Source organism: Trichechus manatus, unplaced genomic scaffold, assembly GCF_000243295.1.
Source record: "Trichechus manatus latirostris isolate Lorelei unplaced genomic scaffold, TriManLat1.0 scaffold00354, whole genome shotgun sequence".
NCBI classification, from domain to species: Eukaryota; Metazoa; Chordata; class Mammalia; order Sirenia; family Trichechidae; genus Trichechus; species Trichechus manatus.
In genome coordinates, this window is record NW_004444290.1 from 341,514 (window position 1) to 366,670 (window position 25,157).

The 25,157-nt window shown below is 40.5% G+C and overlaps 1 protein-coding gene across 6 annotated transcripts in view; it reads left to right on the forward strand.

Annotated features, from left to right (window-relative positions):
• Nucleotides 1-25,157, forward strand: part of TMLHE (trimethyllysine hydroxylase, epsilon) — a 97,333-nt gene that overhangs the window by 7,355 nt on the left and 64,821 nt on the right. Inside the window, exon 1 of one of the 6 annotated variants that reach the window (XM_023725677.1) lies at nucleotides 2,103-2,176. The exons of 4 other annotated variants lie outside the window; for them this stretch is intronic. The gene's annotated coding sequence lies outside the window, so the exon portion shown is untranslated. Of the gene's footprint in view, nucleotides 1-2,102; nucleotides 2,177-13,348; nucleotides 13,490-25,157 lie in introns of those variants that run through there. One more of the 6 variants, XM_023725676.1, reaches the window with a different exon arrangement.

Consider the following 25,157-nt stretch of genomic DNA (forward strand, 5'->3'; position numbering starts at 1 on the left):
TTTTTTTTTTTTTTTTTGCCAATTCCCTAGACTTCTGTTGATCTGGAAATGCCCTAATTTTGCCATCATATTTGAGAGACAGTTTTGTTGGATGTATAATTCATGGCTTGCAGTTTTTTTCCTCCAAAGCTTTAAATATGTCATCCCATTGCCTTCTTGCCCGCACGGTTTGTGCTGAATAGTCCGAGCTTATTCTTATTGACTCTACTTTGTAGATGACTTTTCATTTATCTCCAGCCACTCTTAAAATTCTCTCTTTATCTTTGGTTTTGGCAAGTTTGATTATAATATGTCTTGGTGACTTTCTTTTGTGATCTACCTTATGTGGGTTTCAATGAGCATCTTGGATAGATATCTTGTCATCTCTCACGATAGCAGGGAAGTTTTCTGCCAACAAATCTTCAACAATTTTCTCTTTATTTTCTGTTATTCCCCCACCCCTTTCTGGTATTCCAATCACTCGTAGGTTATTCCTTTTGATAGAGTCCCACGTAATTCTTAGGGTTTCATCATTGTTTAAATCCTTTTATCTGATTTTTCCTCAAATACATTGGTGTCAAGTATTTTGTCTTCAGTCTCACTAATTATTACTTCCATTGCCTCAGTTCTGCTCCTGTGACTTTTATTGAGTTGTCTAATTCTGAAATTTTATAGTTAATCTTCTGGATTTCTGATTGCAGTCTTTCTATGGATTTTTGCAGCCTGTTAAGTTTGTCGTTATGCTCTTCTCTAAGCTTTTAAATTTCCTGTATTGCGTGTTCTGCGTTTTGCTTAATTTCCTGAAGAGCTCTGCATATTAATCTTTTGTATTCTGCCTCCAGTAATGCCAAGAAATTTTCCTCCTCTGGAAAATTTCTAGATTCTTTATTTTGGGAGCTTGCTGAAGCCATCATGGATTGCCTGTTTATGTGATTTGATATTGATTGTTCTCTCCAAACCATCAATAAGTTATTATATTTATTTATTTTATGTTTGCTTACTGTGACCTAGCTTCTTGTTTTGTTTTGATATGACCAAATAGGCTGCTCATATGAGCTAGTTTGATTATTGACAGCTTTGAAGCCCTAATGTCCTGTCCCCAGACGGTTAGATCTGTTACTAGGTGTGTGAGCTCAGGAGTCCACCCACTTCTCCTGTATGGATTCAGCTCATGTGCCCAGGTAGATAGCCATCAAGTGTGTGGTGTAGCTCTCACAGTCGTAAACAGGCATGGGTGATTGGTGTAGGCACAGGCATCTGGTTGCAGCAGGGGGACACACTCTGATCAAGGCAGGGGGGCTGACGGCCGCCCCCGAGTGTCCAGGAGGAAGGCATGTCCCTGTTCCCTAGAGTGTGTAGGTGGTTGGGTTTTGCAGCCAGACTATGAGCATCTAATGCTGTTGGCTGAAAGGACTGTGGGGTATCTCTTATTCATGGGCCCCTATCGCAGGTGGCTAGGTGGTGTGGATGGAGCCACCAGTCCTCAGGCCCCTGATGTGGGTAGGCGAAGACCCTGCATATTGGGCAGAGCAGTGTCAAATGTCAAGAACTTGCCCGTTCACAGCTGAAACAGTTGAAGTTAGATTTCCAGCATATACCTTGTTGTACTGCGGTAATGTAGGCCTACACTGTTGAGATGGGTCTACACAAGTTTATAAAGGGGGAAAGACACTCAAAGTCCATTGATCCCTTATGCCTGTGCCTAGGCAAAAGAGGTGTGCCTACCCTGGGTTCCTGGCTTAGGGGAGCTGGCAGTTTATTTTTTCCCCCTGTTTGTTAATTTGTTCACTCTCCAAGGCAGGAAGAATGGCTCTGGGCATGTGACAGATCCTACTTCCGGCCCAGGGGACTGGGCAATTGCTGAATCCAGTCCGTGACTCAGTGCAGAGCAGGGAGCGGGGAGGTAAATGGGAGAGAGGTTTTTCCCTAAGGGGGGTGTTCTTGATCTGCGCGGTAGACTGTATGTAATTGCTTATCTTTCGCCGTTCCAGGGCTGCTTCTTACTGGCTCTGGGTGGCTGTGAAGACTCTCTGGTGCTGGGTCTCTCCTGGTGCGGAAAATGTGCCTCCTGAGCACTGCTGCTTGCCTGCCTCACCGCTCACCCCTGAGGTGCTCAGGCCTAAACGGCTCAGGCTCTCGCTGGGTCAGGTCTGGCAACTCCTCGCTGCTGCTGAACCGTCTGTCCTTCCCTCTGCCAGTAAGTCCGGTTCCTCAACTTTGCCTTAGATGTTCAGGGCTCCTAGATTGTTAAATATAATTGATTTACTTGTATTTTCGGGTCTTTGTTATAAGATGGTCCACTGGTAGCATCTGACTACTCTGCCAACTTGGCCCCACCTCCAGGCTGAAATGGACTTGTATTGGCCACTTTGAATCAGACAATGTTATGGTCTACTATGCCCAGAATGACAGATTGAAGAGGAATGGTGTCTCATTCATTGTAAGAAAAAAAAAAAGTTTCAAGATCTCTTCTGCAGTACAACACTGTCGGTAATAGGATAATATCCATACGCCTTCAAGGAAGTCCAGTTAATACAACTATTATTCAAATTTACTCACCAACCACTAATGCCAAAGATGAGAAAATTAAAGATTTTTACCAAATTTCTGCAGACTGAACTTGATCAAACATCCAAGCAAGATGCATTGATAATTATGGTGATAGGAATGCAGAAGTTGGAGACAAATAAGAAGGATTGGTAGTTGGAAAATATGGCCTTGGTGATAGAAATGATGCTGGAGATCACATGACAGAATTTTGCAATGCCAAGACCTATTCATTGGAAATACCCTTTTTCAACAACAAAAACAACAACTATATATGTGGACCTCGCTGGATGAAATACACAGGAATCAAATCGACTACGTCTGTGAAAAAAGATGATGATCGAAGCTCAATATCATCAGTCAGAACAAGGGCAGGGGTCCCCTGCAAAACAGAACATCAATTGCTCATATGCAAGTTCAAGTTGAAGTTGAAGAAAATTAGAACAAGTCTATGAGAGCCAAAGTGCAACTTTAAGCATATCCCACCTGAATTTAGAAGCCATCTCAAGAATAGATTTGATGCACTGAACACTAATGACCAAAGACCAGACAAGTTGTGGAAGGACATCATACATGAAGAAATCAAGAGATCATTAAGAAGACAGGAAAGAAAAAAAATACCAAAATAGATGTTCAAAGAAACTCTGAAACTTGCTCTTGAACATAGACTAGCTAAAGTGAATGGAAGAAATAATGAAGTAAACGAGATGAACAGAAGATTTCAAAAGGTGGCTTGAGAAGATAAAGTATAATGAAATGTGCCAAGACCTAGAGTTAGAGAACCAAAGTGGAAGAATGTGCTCGGCATTTCTCAAGCTGAATTAACTGAAGAAAAAATTAAAGCCTTGAGTTGCAATATTGAAGGATTCCATGGGCAAGATATTGAACAACACAGAAAACATCAAAAGAAGATGGAAAGAATATAGAGTCACTGTACCAAATAGAATTAGTCTACATTCAACCATTTCAGGAGGTAGCATATGATCAAGAACCAATGGTACTGAAGGAAGAATTCCAAGCTGCACTGAAGGCATTGGTGAAAAACAAGGCTGCAGGAATTGACGGAATACCAATTGAGATGTTTCAGCAAACGGATTCCATGGTGGAGGTGATCACTTATCTATGCCACAAAATCTGGAAGACAGCTACCTGGCCAACCGACTGGAAGAGAACTATATTTGTGCCATTTCCAAAGAAAGGTGATCCGACAGAACTTGGAAATTATCAAACAATATCACTAATATCACACACATGTTAAATTTTGCTGAAGAAATTGAAAAACAGTTGCAGCAGTACATTAATAGGGAAATGCCAGAAATTCAAGCCGGAATGAGAAAAGGATGTGCAACGAGGAATATCATTGCCGATGTCAGATGGATCTTGGCTAAAAGCAGAGAATATCAAAACGATGTTTACTTGGGTTTTATTAATTATGCAAAGGCATTCGACTGTGTGGATCATAACATATTATGAATAACATTGTGAAGAATGGGAATTCCAGAAGACTTAATTGTGCTCATGTGGAACCTGGACATAGACAAAGAGGCAGTCATTTGAACATAACAACGGGATACTGTGTGGTTCAAAATCAGGAAAGGTATGCATCAGGGTTGTATCCATTCATCATATTTACTCAGTCTGTATGCTGAGCATATAATCCAAGAAGGTGGACTGTATGAAAAATGAGGCATCAGGATTGGCAGAAGACTCATTAACAGCCTGTAATATGCAGATGACACAACCTTGCTTGCTGAAAGCAAACAGGGCTCAAAGCACTTACTGATGAAGATCAGACTACAGCTTTCAGTAAGGATTACACCTCAACATAAAGAAAACAAAACTCCTTGCAATTGGACCAATAAGCAACATCATGATAAATGGAGAAAACAATGAAGTTGTCAAGGATTTCATTTTACTTGGATCCACAGTCAACACCCATGGAAGCAGCACTCAAGAAATCAAACGAAGGATTGCACTGGGCAAATGTGCTGCAAAAGACCTCTCCAGAGTGTTAAAAAGCAGGAATTGACGGAATACCAATTGAGATGTTTCAGCAAACAGAAAGATAGAGATATCACTTTGAGGGTTAAGGTACGCCTGACCCAGGCCATGGTATTTTCAATTGCCTCATGTGTATGTGAAAGCTAGACAATGAATAGAATGACCGAAGAAGAATTGATGAATTTGAATGATGGTGTTGGCGAAGAATGTCTTAATGGTATTCTCTATTTGGTGAGATGAAGAACGTCTTAATGGTATTCTCTATTTGATGAGTCATTGTCCTCTTTTTCTTGTTATTAGGTGCTGTTGAGTTGGTTCAGACTCACAGCAACCCTATGTACAACAGAATGAAACATTGCTCGGTCCTGCGCCATCCTCACAATCGTAGCTACGTTTGAGCTTCTTGTTGCAGCTACTGTGTTAGTCCTTCTCGTTGAGATCTTCTTTTTCACTGATCCTCTACTTTACCAAGCATAATGTCTTACTCCAGGGACTTGTGCTTCCTGATAACATGTCCAAGGTACGTGAGACGAAGTCTCACCATCCTTGCTTCTAAGGAGCATTCTGGCTGTACTTCTTCCAAGACAGATTTGTTCATTCTTCTGGCAATCCATGGTATATTCAATATTCTTCGCCAACACCGTAAATCAAAAGCATCAATTCTCCTTCGATGGTCCTTATCCATTGTCCAGCTTTCACATGCATTGTCCTCAAACTCTTATTTAATTCTTTAAGCCTAGTTTTCTTTAGAGGTTTGATCATGCATATAGTAGTTATTTTGAAGTTTTTGTCTACTAAGTCTAACAGCTAGGAACCCCTCAAGGACAGTTTCTCTTAATTGCTTTGGTTTCATGTGTATAGGCCACACTCATACTTCATTGGATGTATCATAGTTTTTTTTTTTTCTTACTTGAAAACTGGACATTTTGTACCACTCTGGTTTCTGATACCTCAAACTTGGGTTTATTGTTACTTTTTTTTTATTTGTTTAGTGACTTATGTGCACTAATTCTGTAGAGGTATTCTCCCCTGTAGTATGCAGCTTCTGATGCCTGTACTCAGGTTTATTATTGTTATTATTGTTTTTGTTTTTACTCTTAAGCCTAGCTTCATAGGGGTCATCTCTGAGCCAGTATATCTTAGTGGTCAGCCAGTGATTGGTTAGATGTTATGCTTATTAAACACCTTGTACCAGTAAGGCGTCCACCCTTTGCTAAAGTTATCTGTGTGTGGGTTGGGGCACCCATTCAAGGTTTAGGCAGTGTCATGATGGTGTGATGGCAGCATCTGATCTCCTCTAACTTCCCAAGGGGTAAGGAGAATCAAGATAATAGCCCAAGGCTGACTCCTATGAGGTGGAGGTCAGACATGCTTCCTCTCTCCGCCATCTTTACCAATTCTGACACCAAGCATCCCTTCTATGGCACCCTCTACTTCTCTGCTGAATTCAGTAATTCATTGCAGTGGCCACACAGAACTCACAGACAATACTCACGATTGTGGGATTTATTAGGGAAGTAACAGGTTACAGTTCAGGTTCAGGAATGCTCAGGATACAGTTTTTCCATCAGGAGAGCCCCTTCTCAGCTGTACCTGCAGGCACACCTCTCTTTGGCCTCGCAGCCTCTGCCCTGCTCGAGCAAGTGTTACAGAGCTCTTTTAGCTCTGCCAATAAGTGCCCAAAGGCACCCCACTCCACCAGTAAGCCTTGGCCTGAAGGCACTCAGCTCTAGCTCTGTGGGTTGGCAAACCTAGCTTCACCAAGTTCCCGGAGGTACCCTACTCCTCCAGCAAGCCTCCTGCCTAAAGGCACTCAGTTTTCTCGCTCAGTGGGCTGGGAAGCCCATTACGCAGTTTCCTGCCAGTCTCTCCTGCTGCCATTTTTCTGCCACTGCTTCTCACTGTGTTCAGTGTTACAACTCTCTCCTGCCAAGAGCACTAGTGTTTTTGACAGTGCCCCTGGGCATGGCTTTTGTTCTCAGAGCTCCAAACCAAGTCAGCCCCCTCCACAGCCAGTCCTCATAGCTACTGTGGCTTGGAGCTGGGGGTGGGGTGGGCGTGGACACATATTAAAATGCGATTCAGTAACTTTTCTTGACTAACCCTTCTCATTTTTTATATGCCATGGTCAATGTCTAAAACCAAACAACCAAACCCGTTGCCATCAAGTCGACTCTGACTCATAGCGATTCTGTAGGACAGAGTACAACTGTCCCATAGGTTTTCAAAGGAGCGCCTGGTGGATTTGAACTGCCAGCCTTTTGGTTAGCAGCCGAACTCTTAACTACTACGTCACCAGGGTTTCCATGGTCAATGTCTAGAGATGTGAAATGGCTATTTTTAAGTTTTTGTAGTTTTATTGTTGCTTTTGGAGAGAGGATTTGTGAAGCTCCTCATTGCCATTCTGGAAGTACTTTTCCACCACAAATATCTCTTAGTTGCCCATCTACAGTAGCCATTTACCTTCCTTCAGTCATGCCCCCTCTTAAAACTAGTTAACAAATTATTCAAGACTCTCCATTAGGGACCTGCTTCTCAAACCACGTGTTCAATCTATCCTCTACACTCATTGTGATTCACCCATAAAAATTCCTTTTAGATCCTCAAAACTGGTCTGCTTCATCTTGCCTCATCCTGTTCCTTCACCCCCAAATACTCTTCTCTTTCTCTTCTTCTTCGTCTGGTTAAGTCTTCTCCAAATCCCCCAGTCTGTTCTCCCATAGCATCACTTGTACCCCTCAGTAATGCACTTATGGCAGTATATTGTAATTGTTTATATTTCTTTTCCCCCACTGGACTGTGAGTGAGCTCCTTAGTTCATTACAGTTATTGAGCACTTATTTTGTGCCAGACACTGTTTTAGGTACTGGGGATACAGCAGTGAACAAGGAAGACAAAGATCCCTAGTCTCATACAGCTTACATTCTAGACAGTGCTTCTCAAACTCTCTGTGGTGAAGGACCAGGTTTTCAAGCTTCAAATGTGTTGCAGGCTGATACTTTCATAAAGTCCATTAAAAATGCTACAGCCATGTCAGATTGCTATAAAAGTTTCTAAATACTTACTCTCACTTGGTGTGGTAAAATGAGTTCCTTTAAGTGGCCTTTTGCCTTGGTTCTTTGGAAAAACAAATTGAGAGATTTTTATCCTAAGCCCTGAGGAGTTCCCTTTGCCCTAGTTTTCTACCCCAGAGGGTTTGTTACTTTTGTCCAGGTTGATTTGACATTTCCTAGGTAAACTGTAAAAAACTTGTAGTTTGATACTTTTTATCTGGCCCTTGGTTGTAACCTGCCCTGTGATTGGTATGTGCCTTGCAGGGATTGGTCAATATACTATGCAAATAAAGTAACTATAGCCTACTATGCAAATGAAGTATCTGTGGCCTACCAAGGGGGGATTGGTCAGTTCATGGCCCTGGTGGGAGAGCCATGCCTTGAAATTACGAGGAGTTTGCTTATATATGCAGCCAACCCCGTAGAGGTTGGTAGACAGAAGAAGAAGGAAGCAGAAAGGAGAAAAGGCAAGAGAGGCAAGAAGAGAGAAAGAGAGAGAAAAGAGGGAAGGAAGCTCCTAAAAGAATTGTAACACAGGTCAAGGGCTGTAACACTAAAGATGACGACAGGTCCAGAAGGGGCCCTGTGGCAGAGTCAGTGGTCACAACAGCCAAGAGAGCTGAAGAAAACTACACTGGCTATGAGCTGGGTCAGTTAGCAGTGGAGACGCTGATGGCAGGAAGGCCAGAGGCAGAGAGGCCTGCCCTCAGGGGGCTGAGAAGAAGCCGGTCCCGAGGGGGCCGAGAGGAGGCCTGTTCTGAGGGGGCCAGGTAGAGGCCTACACGGTTGAGAGGGGGTGTGCATGGTAGAGAGAAGGGCCTGCTTGCTTGCACACCCAAGAGGAGCTGAGAGGGCTGTTCTGCACTGAAGAAGGAAGAGATATGCTCTGCATTTTGGGGAAGCCTTCCAGACTTTGCCTACATGGTTCCTGATCCTGATCATGATCCTGAGTTGTAGCCTGTTGATCCTGATCCAGATTTGTACCTTGTTACTTCCTTAATAAACCACTTAACTCTAAGTATGGTCTGCGAGTTCTGTGTGGCCATTGCAACAGATTACCGAACCCAGCAGAGAAGTAGAGTGCCACAGAGGGGACCAGTGGTGTCAGAATTGGTAAAAAAGGTTGGAGAGTGAAGGTATGTCTGACCTCCACCTCACAGGGATCAGCTTTGAGCCAATCCTGTCATTATTCCCCCTGAGGTTAGAAAGGTTCTGACACTACTACTAGCACCGTTTTACACTTGGTAACAAAAGAGTTTGGAGACTGGCCATACTTTGAGTAGCACTGTTGTAGGTAATGAGAGAAATAATAGACATAATGAAATTATATAGAAAGTTAGAAAATGATAAGGGCTATAGAAAAAATAAAGTGTAGATCAGGTTAAGTGGGGTCAGAAGTGGTGGGACTGAGGGGTGGGGTGGTGGATTTCAGGCATGGGCACGTTGCAGGGTTAATTACTGTGGTTAGGGGAGCCTCCTTGAGAAGGTACATTTGAGCAAAGACTTAAATGAAGTGAGACTTAATCTGGGGGAAGAATATTCCAAATGGAGGGAACAGCTAGTCATGCCAGGAAAACCAGTGTGGCTGGAGATTGAGCATGGGTGAGAAGAGAAGGTCAGAGTGGGGTTCATTTTAACTGCTGTCTCATCTTCCATTGTATGACCATACTACTGTTTACTCACTTTCCGTTCGACATTTATGTTGTTTAATTTTTTTTTTTTTACTGTTGTTGCAGTGTTTCCATGTATGAGAATTGCTCTCAGTCTAAACCATATCAGACCCAGTGCCCTCTTTTTGTGACAAATACAGGCACACTTTGCTTTATTGTGCTTCGGAGATACTGCATTTTTTTTTACAAATTGAAGGTTTGTGGCAACCCTGCGTCAAGCAAGTCTATAGGTGCCATTTTTCCAACAGAATGTGCTCACTTCATGTCTCTGTGTCACATTTTGGTAATTCTCACAATATTTCAAACTTTTTCATTATTCTATCTGTTATGGTGATCTGTGATCAGTGATCTTTGATGTTACTATTATAATTGTTTTGGGGCACCACAAACTGTGCCCATATAAGACGGCAAATTTAATTGATAAATGTTGTGTGTGTTCTGACTGCTCCACTGACCGGCTGTTCCCCTGTCTCTCTCCCTCTCCTCAGGCCTCCCTGTTCTCCGAGACAGGACAATATTGAAATTAGGCCAATTAATAGCCCTAAAATGGCCTCTAAGTGTTCAAGTGAAGGGAGAGGGAAGAGTTGCACGTCTCTCACTTTAAATCAAAAGCTAGAAATGATTAAGCTTAGTGAGGAAGGCATGTTGAAAGCTGAGATAAGCCAAAAGCTAGGCCTCTTGCACTGAACAGTTAGCCAAGTTGTGAATGCAAAGGAAAAGTTCTTGAAGGAAGTTATAAGTGCTACTCCAGTGAACACACCAGTGATAAAATGAAACAGCCTTATTGCTGATATGGAGAAAGTTTTAGTGGTCTGGATAGAAGATCAAATCAGCCACGACATTCCCTTAAGCCAAAGCCTAATCCAGAACAAGGCCCTAACTCTTCAGTTCTGTGAAGGCTGAGAGAGGTGAGGTAGCTGCAGAAGAAAAGTTTGAAGCTAGCAGAGGTTGGTTCATGAGGTCTGAGGAAAGAAGCCGTCTCCATAAAACAAAAACACAAGGTGAAACAGCAAGTGCTGATGTAGAAGCTGCAGCAAGTTATCCAGAAGGTCTAGCTAATTGATGAAGATGGCTACACTAAACAACAGATTTTCAATGTAGACAAAACAGCTTTATAGTCGAAGAAGATGCCATCTAGGACTTTCATAGCTAGAGAGGAGAAGTCAATGCATGGCTTCAAAGCTTCAAAGGACAGGCTGACTCTCTTCTTAGGGGTAATGCAGCTGGTGACTTTAAGTTGAAGCCAGTGCTCATTTCCCATTCTGAAAATCCTAGGGCCCTTAAGAATTATGCAAAATCTACTCTGCCTGTGCTCTATAAATGGAACAACAAAGCCTGGATGACAGCACATCTGTTTACAACGTGGTTTGCTGAATATTTTCAGCTCACTGTTGAGACCTATTGTTCAGAAAAAAAGATTCCTTTCAAAATATTACTGCTCGTTGACAATGCACTTGGTCACCTAAGAGCTCTGATGGAGATGTACAAGGAGATTAATGTTGTTTTCATGCCTGCTAACACAACATCCATTCTGCAGCCCATGAATCAAGGAGTAATCTGACTTTCAAGTCTTCCTATTTAAGAAATACATTTTGTAAGGCTCCAGCTGCCATAGATAATGATTCCTCTGATGGATCTGGGCAAAGTAAATTGAAAACCTTCTGGAAAGGATTCACCATTCTAGGTGCCGTTAAGAACATTCATGATTCATGGGAGGAGGTCAAAATATCAACATTAACAGGAGTTGATTCCAGCTCTCATGGATGACTTTGAGGGGTTCAAGACTTCAGCTGAGGAAGTAACTGCAGATAGTGGAAATAGCAAGAGAACTAGAATTAGAAGTGGAGCCTGAAGAAGTGACTGAATTACTGTAATCTCATGATAAAACTTTAACAGATGAGGAGTTGCTTCTTATGGATGAGCAAAGAAAGTGGTTTCTTGAGATGGAACCTACTCCTGGCGAAGATGCTGTGAACATTGTTGAAACGACAACACAGGATTTAGAATATTACATAAACTTGGTTGATAAAGCAGCAGCAGGGTTTCAGAGGATTGACTCCAATTTTGAAAGAAGTTCTACTGTGGGTAAAATGCTGTCAAACAACATTGCATGCTACACAAAAATCTTTCATGAAAGAAAGAGTCAATTGATGCGACAAACTTCGTTGTTGTCTTATTTTAAGAAATTGCCACAACCACTCCAGCCTTCAGCAACCACCACCCTGATCAGTCAGCATCCACCAACATCAAGGCAAGACATTCCACCAGAAAAAATATTACAACTCGCTGAAGGCTCAGATGATAGTTAGCATTTTTTCCGCAATAAAGTATTTTTTAATTAAGGTATGTGCATTGATTTTTTTTAGACATAGTGCTATTGCACACTTAATAAACCACAATATAGTGTTAACATAACTTTTATATACACTGAGATACCAAAAAATTTGTGTAAATTGCTTTATTGCCATATTTGCTTTATTGCGGTGGTCTGGAACCGAACTTGCAATATCTCCGAGGTACGCCTGTATTTTATACCAACCCTTTACTAACCAGAAGTAAAATTCATATACCATAACCTACTTTGGAAGACAACTACCTGGCCAACCAACTGGAAGAGATTTATGCCTATTCCAAAGAAAAGTGACCCAACAGAATGTGGAAATTATCGAACAGTATCATTAATATCACATACAAGTAAAATTTGGCTGAAAATCATTCAAAAACAGCTGCAGCAGTACATCGACAGGGAACTACCAGAAATTCAAGCAGGATTCAGAAGACGACGTGGAATAAGGGATATCATTGCTGATGTCAGATGGATCCTGGCTGAAAGCAGAGAATACCAGAAAGATGTTTACATGTATTTTATTGACTCTGCAAAGGCATTTGACTGTGGATGAAAACAAATCATGGATAACATTACGAAGAATGGGAATTCCAGAACACATAACTGTGCCTATGAAGAACCTGTACATAGATCAAGAGGCAGTCTTTTGAACAGAGCAAGGGGAAACTGCGTGGTTTAAAGTCAGGAAAGGTGTGCATCAGGGTTATATTCTTTCACCATACTTATTCAATCTGTATGCTGAGCAAATAACCTGAGAAGTTGGGCTGTATGAAGAAGAAAGGCCATCAGGATTGGAGGAAGACTCATTAACAGCCTGCATTATGCGGATGACACAACCTTGCTTGCTGATAGTAAAGAGGACTTGAAACACTTACTGATGAAGATCAAAGGCTACAGCCTTCAGTACGGATTACACTTCAACATAAAGAAAACAAAAATCCTCACAACTGGACCAATAAGCAACATCATGATAAATGGAGAAAAGATTGAAGTTGTCAAAGATTTCATTTTACTTGGATCCACAATCAATGCCCATGGAAGCAGCAGTCAAGAAATCAAATGATGCATTGCATTGGACAACTGTGCTGCAAAAGATCTCTTTAAAGTGTTAAAAAGCAAAGATGTCACCTTGAAGACTAAGGTGTGCCTGACCCAAGCCATGGTGTTTTCAATCACCTCATATGCACGAGAAAGCCGAACGATGAATAAGGAAGACCAAAGAAGAATTGATGCCTTTGAATTATGGCAAAGAATATTGAATATACCGTGGACTGCCAGAAGAATGAACAAATATGTCTTGGAAGTACAGCCAGAATGCTTCTTAGAAGCAAGGATGGCAAGACTTTGTCTCACATGCTTTGGACATATTATCAGGAGGGATCAGTCCCTGGAGAAGGACATCATGCTTAGTAGAGGGTCATCGAAAGTAAGGAAGACCCTCAATGAGATGGATTGACACAGTGGCTGCAACAGTGGGCTCAAACATAGCAATGATTGTGAAGATGGCGCAGGACGGGACAGTGTTTCGTTCTGTTGTACATAGGGTCACTATGAGTTGGAACAGACTCAACGGCACCTAACAACAACAACAGCATCAGGAAGGATCAGTCCCCGGAGAAGGACATCATGCTTGGTAAAGTAGAGGGTCAGCAAAAAAGAGGAAGACCCTCAATGAGATGGATTGACACGGTGGCCGCAACAATGGGCTGAAGCATAACAACGATTGTGAAGATGGCACAGGACCGGGCAGTGTTTCCTTCTGTTGTCCATGGGTTTGCTACAAGTTGGAACTGACTTGACCGCACTTAACAACAACAACAAAACCTACTTATTCACATAATTTGAAAATATCAACATAATTCCCTAACTCTGATGTAAAGGAGAAATGAAAGGTAAGTGATTTTTTTAAAAAATCATGTAATATGTAAATGCTGAAGCATGACTGCTTAAAGTAGCCAGACGCTCGCACTTATACATGGAATCACCATGAATGTGACAGCTACAATTGTAGGCTGATGCTAAAAAAATGCAATTGTCATTGGTGAGATGAGTTTCCAAAGGAGTGAATAATGCTGGGTAAGTTTCTGAACAACAACAACAACAAAAATGCAGTTTTCTCTCAATTTACTTAGTAGATATAGTCCTAGAAAATTCAGTACTTATTAAATTCATGCAAAAATGCCATGTTTATATGTTAAAAAAAGAGGTTCTAGGCTCTGGTAATTATAAATAGGTTTTTCATCTATAGGCATGTCCAGAGAAATATTAAAAAGTCAAGCAGGATGTGGGACAATTCGCCATTGTCTGGGACTGTCCTGAACATTTCAGGACACCTAATAGCCTTATTCCCACTAAATGCAAATAATATCCCTCATATCATTGATAACCAACCCTCGTACACATTTTCAACACACCTCTTAGAGGTGGCAAGATGTCTGTTGAGAACAACTGGTCTGGGATAGAAGTGTTATTGCTAGGTGAAAGTACATGGGGAGCTTCAATTCTAGTTTTTGTTGTTAGTTGCTATCAACCCCATGTGTTACAGAGTAGAACTGCTCCTCAAAATGGTTGTATCGATTTTTGTCTCACCAGCAATGTATCAGAGGCCCTGGTGGCACAATGGTTAAATGTTCAGCTGCTAACTGAAAGGTTGGTGGTTCGAACCCATCCAGCAGCTCCATGGGAGAAAGACCTGGTGGTCTGTTTTTCCATAAAGATTGTTGTTGTTAGGTGCCATTGAGTTGATTGCGACTCATAGCAACCCCATATGACAGAGAAGAATTGCCCCATAGAGTTTTTTCAGACTCCTTATTTTCCCCCACAGTATTTCATCCAATAAATTGCATACACATCTATTCCCATCTTGGCATTTGCTTTTCAGAGGGTCCAGACTAATGCAGTTGTCAACATTACATATTGGGAGATTTTATATATAATCTGTATTTCTGGCTTCTCTGGAAAATTCTGAAGATCTGGCAACACTAGACCTCTCTGGCAGTCACCAGCTAGAATTGAGTAGTAGGTATGCTTTTTGGGCAGACCAAACGTTCTTCAGTTTACCTCTTTCTCCACATCCTCTTATTGTCTCTTATAGTCACTTATTTATGTTTCTTGACTAGTACCGGTGGACATTTAATTTCAAGACCCCAATCTAAAGGGATGTTTTTTATTCATGTATTCCAATATATTTATTGTACTAGGTATTATGTCAGATACTGGTGGTATACTAGTGAAAAAAATGAAATAGATCCTGCCCTCCTTGTAATGACCTTTTCTTGTAATGAAGCAGACAGCCAAATAATCACAGAAATAAAAATAAATAATTATAAATAGTGATAAGTACATTGAAGAAAAAGAAAAGGTATCTGTGAGAAAATAATCAGGGCATTCATTCTTTTCTTTACGTACACTGACTCCCTTGGTGGTCTCATCTAATTTCATTACTTTAAATATAATCTATAGGAAAACAACTCCCAAATTTAATTTCCAGCTCAGGTATCTTCCCTGAACTCATATATCCAGCTACCTGCCTGATATTTCTGCTTAGAAATCTAGTTGTTGTTAGGTGCTATCGAGTTGATTCTCACAGCCACCATAGTACAACAGAATGCAACATGGCCAGTCCAGCGCCATCCTCACAATCATTGCTATGTTTGAGCTCATTGTTGCAGCCACTGTGTCAATCCATCTCCTTGAAGGTCTTCCTCTTTTTCACTGACCCTCTCCTTTACCAAGCACGATGTCCTTCTCCAGGGACTTATCCCTGCTGATAACATGCCCAAAGTACTCTCTTCTAAGGAGCATTCTGGCTGTACCTCTTTCAAGACGGATTTGTTCGTTCTTCTGGCAGTCCATGGTATATTCAATATTCTTTGCCAACACCATAATTCAAATGCATCAATTCTTCTTTGGTCTTCATTGCTCATTGTCCAGCTTTCATATGCCTCTGAGGTGACTGAAAATACCACGGCTTGGGTAGGCGCATCTTAGTCCTTAAAGTGACATCTTTGCTTTTTAACACTTTAAAGAGGTCTTTCGCAGCAGATTTGCCCAATGCAATGAGTCGTTTAATTTCTTGACCGCTGGTCCCATGGGCATTGATTGTGGATCCAAGTAAAATGAAATCCTTGACAACTTCAATCGTTTCTCCATTTATCATGATGTTACTTATTGGTCCAGTTGTGAGGATTTTTGTTTTCTTTACGTTGAGGTGTAATCCATACTGAAGGCTGTAGTCTTTGATCTTCATCAGTAAGTGCTTCAAGTCTTCTTCACTTTCAGCAAGCAAAGTTGTCCCATCTGCATATCACAGGTTGTAAATGAGTCTTCCTCCAATCCTGATGCCCTGTTCTTCATATAGTCCAGCTTCTCAGATTATTTGCTCAACATACAGATTAAATAAGTATGGTGAAAGGATACAACTCTGACGCACACCTTCCCTGATTTTGAACCACACAGTATTGCCTTGTTCTGTTCAAATGACTGCCTCATGAGATAGGTAGAGGTTCCACATGAGCACAACTAAGTGTTCTGGGATTCCCATTCTTCACAGTGTTACCCGTAATTTGTTATGATCCACACAGTAGAATGCCTTTCTATAGTCAGTAAAACACAGGTAAACATCTTTCTGGTATTTGCCTTCAGCCAGGATCCATCTAACATCAGCAATGATATCCCTCATTCCACGTCCTCTTCTGAATCCAGCCTGAATTTCTGGCAGTTCCTGTCGATGTATTGTTGCAACCGCTTTTGAATGATCTTCAGCAAAATTTTACTTGTGTGTGATATTAATGATATTGTTCGATAATTTCCACATTCAATTGGATCACCTTTCTTTGGAATAGACATAAGTATGGATCTCTCCGAGTCCGTTGGCCGGGTAGCTGTCTCCCAAATTTCTTGGCGTAGATGAGTGAGCACTTCCAGGCTGCATCTGTTTGTTGAAACATATCAGTTGGTATTCTTTCAATTCCTGGAGCCTTGTTTTTTGCCACTGCCTTCAGTGCAGCTTGGACTTCTTCCTTCAGTTCCATCAGTTCTTGATCATATGCTGCCTGCTGAAATGACTGAACGTCGACCAATTCTTTTTGATACAGTGACTCTGTATATTCCTTCCATTTTCTTTTGTTGCTTCCTGCATCATTCAGTATTTTGCCTATAGAATCCTTCAGTATTGTAACTCGAGGCTTGAATTTTTTCTTCAGTTTTTTCAGCTTGAGAAATGCCGAACATGTTTTTCCCTTTTGGTATTCTATCTCTAGGTCTTTGCACATGTCGTTGTAATACTTTACTTTGTCTTCTCAAGCCACCCTTTGAAATCTTCTGTTCAGCTCTTTTACTTCAGTTCTTCCATTCGCTTTAGCTATTCGACGTTCAAGAGCAAGTTTCAGAGTCTCTTCTGGCATCCATTTTGGTCTTTTCTTTCTTCCTGTCTTTTTAATGACCTCTTACTTTCTTCACGTATGATGTCCTTGAATCACTCCACAACTCGTCTGGTCTTTGATCATTAGTGTTTAACGTGTCAAATCTATTATTGAGATGGTCTCTAAATTCAGGTGGGATATACTCAAGGTCATACTTTGGATCTTGTGGACTTGTTCTGATTTTCTTCAGCTTCAATTTGAACTTGCGTATGAGCAATTGATGATCTGTTCAGCAGTCGGCCCCTGGCCTTGTTCTAACTGATGATATTGAGCTTTTCCACTGTCTCTTTCCACAGATGTAGTTGATTTGATTCCTGTGTATTCCATCTGGCAAGGTCCACGTGTATGTTGTTGAAAACAGATATTTGCAATGAAGAAATCGTTGGTCTTGCAAAATTCTATCATGTGATCCCTGGCATCGTTTCTATCACCAAGGCCATATTGTCCAACTGCTGATCCTTCTTTGTTTAACTTTCACATTCCAATCACCATTAATTATCAATGTATCCTGATCACATGTTCGATCAACTTCAGGCTGCAGGAGTTGGTAAAAACTTCAGTTTATCTTTGGCATTAGTGGTGTGTGCGTAAATTTTAATAATATTTATATTAACTGGTCTTCCTTGTAGGCATATGGATATTATCCTACCACTGACAGCGTTGTACTTCGGGATAGGTCTTGAAATGTTCTTTTTGATGATGAATGCAGTACCGTTCCTCTTCAATTTGTCATTCCTATCATAGTAGACCATATGATTTTCTGATTCAAAATGGCAATACCAGTCCATTTCAGCTTACTAATGCCTAGGATTTTGATGTTTATGCATTCTGTTTCATTTTTGATGATTTCCAATTTTCCTAGATTCATACTTCATACATTCCATTTTCCTGTTATTAATGGATGTTTGCAGCTGTTTCTTCTCATTTTGAGTCGTGCCACATCAGCAAATGAGGGTCCTGAAAGCTTGACTCCATCCACGTCATTAAGGTAGACTCTACTTTGAGGATGCAGTTCTTTCCCAGTCATCTTTTGAGTGCCTTCCAACCTGAGGGGCTCATCTTCCAGAACTATGTCAGACAATGTTGTGTTGCTATTTATAAGGATTTTGCTGGCTAATTTTTTTCATAAGTAGACCACCAGATCCTTCTTCCTAGTCTGTCTTAGTCTGGAAGCTCAGCTGAAACCTCTCCACCGTGGGTGACTCTGCTGGTATTTGAATACTGGTGGCATAGCTTCCAGCATCATAGCCACTTACAAGACCCCACAGTGTGACAGACTCACAGACATGTGGGGGCTTGAATTAGACTTCTCAAATTTAACAGGTCCAAAACTGAACTCTGATTTCCAAACCTGCTCCAGCAATTTTCCCCATCTCAGTTTATGACAATTCCATAATTTCACTTGTTCAGTCCAAATACCTTGGATAATCATTCACTCCTTTTTCTCATATCTCATATACAATCTGTCAGCAAGTCTGGTTGTCTCTACCTTCAAAACAATACACAGAACTGGGCCACTTCTCACTACCTCTACTGCTACCAGACTAATGCAAGCCACTATCATTTCTTGCCTGGATTACTGCAGTAGCTACAATACTGCAAGTAACCTATTAACAGGTATCCTTTCTTCTGTCCTTTATCCCTTTACAGTTTATTCGCAATACAGCAGCCAGAGCAGTATATTTAAAGTATGTCATCATGTTACGTCTTTGTTTTGAAACCAAGAATGGACTCTCATTTCTATCAGAGTGAAGGCTGGAGTTTTTACATTAGCCTACAAGGCCCTACATGATCCTACCTCCCCCTCCTCACCTTTCTAACTTCATCTTCTATTACTCTACCCCTTGCTTACCCAGCTCCAGCCAATCCAGCCAAACTGGCTTTGATGTTCTTTGGAGACAACAGATATAATCCCACCTTAGAGCCTTTTTGCCCTGTCACCTCTGCCTAGAACATTATTACCCCAGATAACCTCATGATGAACTCCCTCTTTGTTCAGATGTCATCTTTCCAATGAGGCCTACACTGACAGCCATGTTTAAAAGTCCTACTTCCAGTGCTCCTCTTTATCATGCTCTGTTTTTCATAGCTTTTATCACCTTCTAATATACTATATACTTGACTTCTTTATTATGTTTATCTTTAATTTTCTACCTCCTCCCAGTAGATTATAAGCTCCATGAAAGGAATATTTTTTGTCTGCTTTGTTCACTATGTCCCAGATGCTTAAAGCAGTGCCTGATATAAGGTAGACACCTAATAAATATGTTAATTAGCTTATTAACTAATTAGTATGTCAGGGAAGGTTCTTCAGTGAATTGGTATTTAATGAGACTTGAAGAATGAGTAGAAAGAATGAAGGGGAGAAGAAATAAGATATATGAAGGCCCTGAGGTGGTAGCACAAGATAGATGAGGAAGATTATGTAAAGCCTTGAATGCCATTGTAAGGCGATGAATCACGCATTTGGCCTGCCTCCAAGGAGCTCACAGCAAACAGGAAGAGAAAAATAATTAGATGATTATTATACAGTTTTGTAAATGCACTGATAAGGGTATGCACAGAGAGCTGTGAAAACACTGAGTAGGCAGCTACTAACTTTTTGTAAGAAGATTGGAAAGATCTTTTCAAAGAAGGTGACATTTGAGCTAAGTCTCAGGCAAGACAGTGACATGATGAAAGTGTTTTAAGAAGATTAATCTGGCAATAGTATGGAAAATCGATGGGAATATGGATGGACTGTAGGCAAGGAGACCATCTAGCCTATGGCAGTAATCCAGGTATGAGGCGATGAAGGCATCTATAGGAATGGAAGGACAAATCTGAGAGACATTTGGAAGGAAAAATTGACAGGAGCTAAATGGACTCTTGGCTTTAAGCCTTACAGGAGGTAATGCTTCTTCCTTAATAATAAGCATGAAAAAATTCAGATTGACCTATTATGTAATTGCCTACTCTGACTAGAATTTCTAGCTATGGCTGTTCTCCAAAAGTTTCTGTTATTGTGATTGATACTTGGTGGACCTTAATTTACATTATGATGGCTTTAGACTCTAAAGGTTGGGAAGCTCTCAAAAACATAATTTTGACTATGAAACAGCAAATTATTCTATTAAAGGAGAAAAGAGGGAAACCATGGGGCTGCATAGTAAGTTTTACAATGAGCTCATGGTTCTTTTTTTTTTAAGGATAATATATAAAAGATGGAAAAGAAGGGCACAAAACCAAGGATGAACATAAGTGGTGGCATGTGCCTAAAGGATTAGTGTTTGGAAGGATAAGGCCCAGAATTACCTCAGTCTTATAGAAATGCATATTTGCAAAATCAACAAGAACAATATTTTAACTATACTTGCAGAAAGAAAAAGTACATGTGTCCTGGCATGGATAAATTATAACTCAGATGATATTGTTAAATACTGTCAGTGGTCAAAAGAATTGAGGAGAACGGAAGAGGTGCTCTAAGATTGGATTAGGGTAAATATATTACCAATTCTAACGGAGAAGGGGGAGTTTTCAGTCTAGTAATCAGTGAGCTAAATATCTTCTGGGTTAGCATCCAGAACTTACTTTTCAAGTAAGTGAGTACTTGGAAAATGACAATGTTATCAACAAACGAAGTCATTCCACAAACCTAATTTTTGTTTCCGACAAGGTTATTAGAAAGGTAATTCGTGGAAATAAGACAGATATAGTAATATGTTAAGTAAATGAATGAATGAAATTTCAGCAAGACAAGTCTTTTATTACACCTTCTGGACGAGATAAATAAATATGAGTTAAATAAATAATAGAATTGTAAATTAATTTGATTACCATATTCATTGAGTCCTGATTAACAGACCATAGGCAAAAAGGGATAGCTTTTTGATGGCCTTCTGCAAACTCTACCTTTGGTCTAGCCAATTGATATTTTCACTTAATTAGATGAAAAATTATAGCAAATACCTTATCAGATTTAAACAGGATATGAAGCTGGAAGAAGAGTAATTCAACCTAATTTCCACAAACATTTATGGAATTCTGCTAAGTACTAGGTACCATGCTAGATGTTAGGTACAAAAATGAATGAGACATAGTTCTTCCTATTGAAGAATATTCAGTATTATTAGGGGAAAAGACATATAAACATATAATTTCAACATAACATATTATGAAGGAGACAAAAAGAGTATTTTAAGAGAACAAAGGAAAGCTACTAGTTCATCCCGAGGATTTAGGGAAGACTTCTTAGATGAGATGATATCTAAGCTGAATCTTGAAAGATAAATAAAAGACACGGTAGGAAGGGGTTCCAGTTTGAGGGAACAAAGACATGAACGTGAGTTTCTTAGGATCAGGAAACATCATGGTGGATCTGGGGAACAATAAGCTGTAAAGTACAAGTAGGGAAGTAGCAGGAAGTGAGGCTGAAAGGTAGCTGGGGAGCAGATAATGGAAGATATTATATAATATACTAAGGAGGTTGGACTTTACCCTGAAGTCCCTGGGGATCCATGAAAAGGTAGTTAGATTCTGAGATATCTATTTTAGTTCACTCTTCCTGCAGTGTGTAGAATGGTTTGAGGGGAAGGAGGCAGGAGTGGATATGGATAGATCAGTTAGGAGGCTACTACAGTTTTTTAGTGAGAAATAATGGTGAGCCTGGACTGGAATGGTAGCAAGTAGAGATATAATGCAATGGATTTGGTTTGAGAATCATCAAAGATATCAGAACTTGATAATCGCCTATGGGGAAGAATAAAAGGAAGTTTCAAGTTTGAAGCACAGATTTCTGAGTTATACAACTGGTTGGATGATACTGGCATTTACTGTGAGGAAGAACACTGTGGGAGGAGCCAGTATGGATATAGAGTAAGAAGATCAGGATGTCGTTAAAAGGTGGTTTATGAGGACAGAAATATTAATTTTGTTCACCAGTATAATTCCAGCACCTAGAACAGTGCCTAGCACCTAGTATATGTAAAGGTTTGTTATATTTGTAATAGGAGTCTGTCATGGATTGCATTGTGTCCCCCCAAAATATATGTCAACTTGGCTAGACCATGATTCTCAGTATTGTGTGATTATCCACCATTTTGTCATCTCATGGGCTTTTCCTATGTGTTGTAAATCCTGCCTCTATGATGTTGATGGGATTGGATTAGCGGCAGTTATGTTAATGAGTCAGGACTCAATCTACAAGATTAGATTGTATCTTGAGCCAATCTCTTTTGAGTTGTAAAAGAGAGAAGCCAGAAGACATACAGAGGGACCTTGTCTTCATCATCTAGTGCTGCTGTAACAGAAATACCACAAATGGATAGCTTTAACAAAGAGAAATTAATTTTCTCACAGTCTAGTAGGCTAAAAGTCCAAATTCAGGGCGTCAGCTCCACGGGAAGGCTTTCTCTCTCTGTTGGCTCTGGATGAAGGTCCTTGTCATCAATCTTCCCCTGGACTAGGAGCTTCTCAGGCACAGGGACCCCGGGTCTAAAGGATGCGCTCTGCTCCCAGTGCTCCTTTCTTGGTGATGTGAGGTCCCCATGTCTCTCTGATCACTTCTCTCTTTTATATCTCAAAAAGGATTGCCTTAAGACACAATCCAATCCTGCAGATTGAGTCCTACCTCATTAACATAACTGTCAGCAGTCCCATCGCATTAACATCATAGCGATAGGATTTACAACACAGAAAAATCATATCAGATGACAAAATGGTAGACAATCACTCAACACTGGGAATCATGGCCCAGCCAAATTGATATGCATATTTTTTGGGGACACAATTCAATCCTTGACAGACGTCATGTCACCAAGAAAGCAACACCAGGAGCAGAGCGCGTCCTTTGGACTCAGTCGGGGTCCTTGCACTGAGAAGCTCCTCAACCAGGGGAAGATTGATGACAAGGACCTTCCTCCAGAGCCAACAGAGAGAGAAAACCTTCCCTGGAGCTGACTCCCTGAATCTGGACTTCTAGCCTACTAGACTGTGAGAGAATAAACTTCTGTTTGTTGAAGCCATCCACTTGGGGTATTTCTGTTATAGCAACCCTAGATAACTAAGACATGGGTCAAATAAAAAAATCAAAATGGAAATTAGGAAATGTTTTGAACTGGCTGAACAATGAAAATATAGCATATCAAAACTCATGGGATACACCTAAATTATTCTCAAAAGGGAATTTTATAGCTTTAAAATACATATTGTAGATAAAAGACTAAAAATCTATGACCTATGTATCCATCTCAAGGGATTGGAAAAACAACAGCATATTAATCCCAAAGAAAGTAGAAGGAAGCAAATGATAAGAACAGAATTTCCTGTAGGAAATACACAGTTAATAGAGAGCATTAACAAAGCCAAAAATTTCTTGTATGAAAGGACTAATCAAATTGATAAATGTCACTGGAAATACTGATCAAGAAACGAGAGAAGGCATAAATAACCAATATTAGGAATGAAAAAGGAGATATCACTATATGCCATAAAACAGGCAAGTTATAACCAAAACCAAACTACACTCATTGTCATTGAGTCGGTTCTGACTCATAGTGACCCTATAGGACGGAGTAGAACTGCCCCATAGAGTTTCCAGGGAGCAGCTCTTGGATTTGAACTGCCGACCTTTCAGTTAGCAGCCGAGCTCTTAACCACTGCGTCACTAAGGCTCCGGAAAGTCATAAGCAGATACTGTAAACAACTTTAAGCCAATATATTTAAAATTTAGATGAACTATACAGATTCCCAAAAATATATAACTTACCAAAAATGACACCCATTGCCCTCAAGTCGATTCCGACTCATAGAGACCCTATAGGACAGAGTAGAACTGTCCCATAGGGTTTCCAGGGAGCTGGCTGGTGGATTCAAACTGCCTACCTTTTTGTTAGCAGCCGAGCTCTTAACCACTGCACCACCACAAGAAGACAAAATTTCTGAATTTACCTGTAACTATTAAAGAAATTGAACCCACGGGGACCATGGTCTCAGGGAATATCTAGCTCAATTGGCATAACATAGTTTATAAAGAAAACGTTCTACATTCTACTTTGGTGAGTAGCATCTGGGGTCTTAAAAGCCTGTGAGCAGCCATCTAAGATACTCCACTGGTCTCACCCCTTTGGGAGCAAGGGAGAATGAAGAGAACAGGATACAAGGAAAGGATTAGTCCAAAAGACTAATGGACCACAGCTACCACAGCCTCCACCAGACTGAGTCCAGCACAACTAGATGGTGCCTGGCTACTACCACCAACTGCTCTGACAGGAATCACAATAGAGGGTCCAGACAGAGCTGGAAGAAAATGTAGAACCAAATTCTAACTCACACACAAAAAAAGAATCCCAGACTTACTGGTCTGACAGACACTGGATAAACCCCGAGAGTATGGCCCCAGACACTCTTATAGCTCAGTAATGAAGTCATTCCTGAGGTTCACTCTTCAGCCAAAGATTAGACAGGCCCATAAAACAAAATGAGACTAAATGGGCACACCAGCCCAGGGGCAAGGACAGGAAGTGAGGAGGGAACAGGAAAGCTGGTAATAGGGAACCCAGGGTCAAGACGGGGAGAGTGTTGACATGTTGTGGAGTTGGCAACCAATGTTACAAAACAGTATGTGTATTAATTGTTTAATGAGAAACCAGTTTTCTCTGTAAATCTTCATCTAAAGTACAATTTTAAAAAAAGAGAAAAAAGAAAATACTAGCCCAAAGGGCTAAAGGACCACCAAAAAAGAAAAAAAGAAATTGAAAACCATTCCACAAAGAAAACTTCAGGCCCAGATGGCTTCACTGGTAAAATCTCTCAAAATTTAAGGAAGAAATATTACCAATCTCACAACATTTTCCTGAGAACAGAAGAAAAGTGAAGGCTTTCAAGCTCTTTTTATGAGGTTAGAATAACCTTGTAACTAAAACCTTACAGGGACAGTATGAGAGAGGAAAATTTCAGGCCAGTTTCACACATGAACGTAGAACATTTCTAACAAAATATTAGGAAACTGTATCCAGTAATGCATTAAAAGGATAATGCATACTGATTCAGTTGGGTTTATGCCAAGAATGCACGATTGGTTTAAAATTTGAAAATGAATCAGGGTAATTTACCATAGTAACAGAATAAACGAGAAAAATCATATGGTCATATCAAGAAA